The sequence below is a fragment of the Penaeus monodon genome, chromosome 33 (assembly GCF_015228065.2).
Source record: "Penaeus monodon isolate SGIC_2016 chromosome 33, NSTDA_Pmon_1, whole genome shotgun sequence".
NCBI lineage: Eukaryota > Metazoa > Arthropoda > Malacostraca > Decapoda > Penaeidae > Penaeus > Penaeus monodon.
Genome location: NC_051418.1, coordinates 5,194,089 through 5,195,059, shown reverse-complemented (window position 1 = coordinate 5,195,059; position 971 = coordinate 5,194,089).

Sequence of the window (971 nt, the reverse complement as noted above, 5' to 3'; positions counted from 1 at the left end):
GAAAAGTGGAAGAAGGAATATATGATTGTCGAAGGAATTTCACTAATGATGGTGATGATTATATTAATGGCAATACTTGTAGTGATAATAGAAATTATAATAGTATCATATTGGTATAGTGATAAGACTATAAGAGGATGATGATAATAAGATTATTATGAATCTTATAATGATTATGATTATCATACTGACAAAATCTACAGCAAAATTACACCCTAATAATGACAATAAGAATGTATTCCCACAACCGCCGCCGATCGTCATCAGCAACAGTGCCAACCAGCACTCGCCCGGCGGGAGTACGAGCGCTTATAGTGCCAACCTCAACGGCTGTACGTGGCACTCGCAACACCAGTGCCAACGCCGCTACCACCGCTTTAAAAATCCCCCCCTCGCCACTTTGCTCCCCTCCCCTCCCTTCCCTCTACCCTCCCTTTCCCCTCCCTCTTCCTCCCCTCCCTCTTCCCTTCCCCTTCCTTTCACCTCTCTCCCTCTCCCCTTGCTTCTCTCGCACTTCCCTTCTTCCCCTTCCCCCTCTCCTACCCCCTTCCCTCTCCACCCCCTCCTCTCCCCCCTTTCCCCCCTCCCCCCTTGCAACGCGCTGACCTAATATCTGCAACAAGTTTTAATCTTGCATGCCACGGCTACCCTTGCACAAGGGGTTATAATACAACCGAAATTTCGCGGTATCTAATGTTCACATCCCTCTAATGCTCTTTAAAGGCGAGGCAAAAGATAAGATTTTCGCCCTTAAAGGTCCCTCGCGGGGCTAGGGTACTTAACACTGGAGGTTCTTCCATTGTCTAGATAGCATCCGGCGCGAATTTGTGGCCCGGATGTTAGTGCGCTTCTGGGCGGCGCCGTCCTGCTTGCGGGGGGGGGGGGGGAGACACTCTCAGGCACCCGCAGGCACAAACGGGGTACTTGCTGCATGTACACACACGCAAAACAATATAGATAGATAGATATGA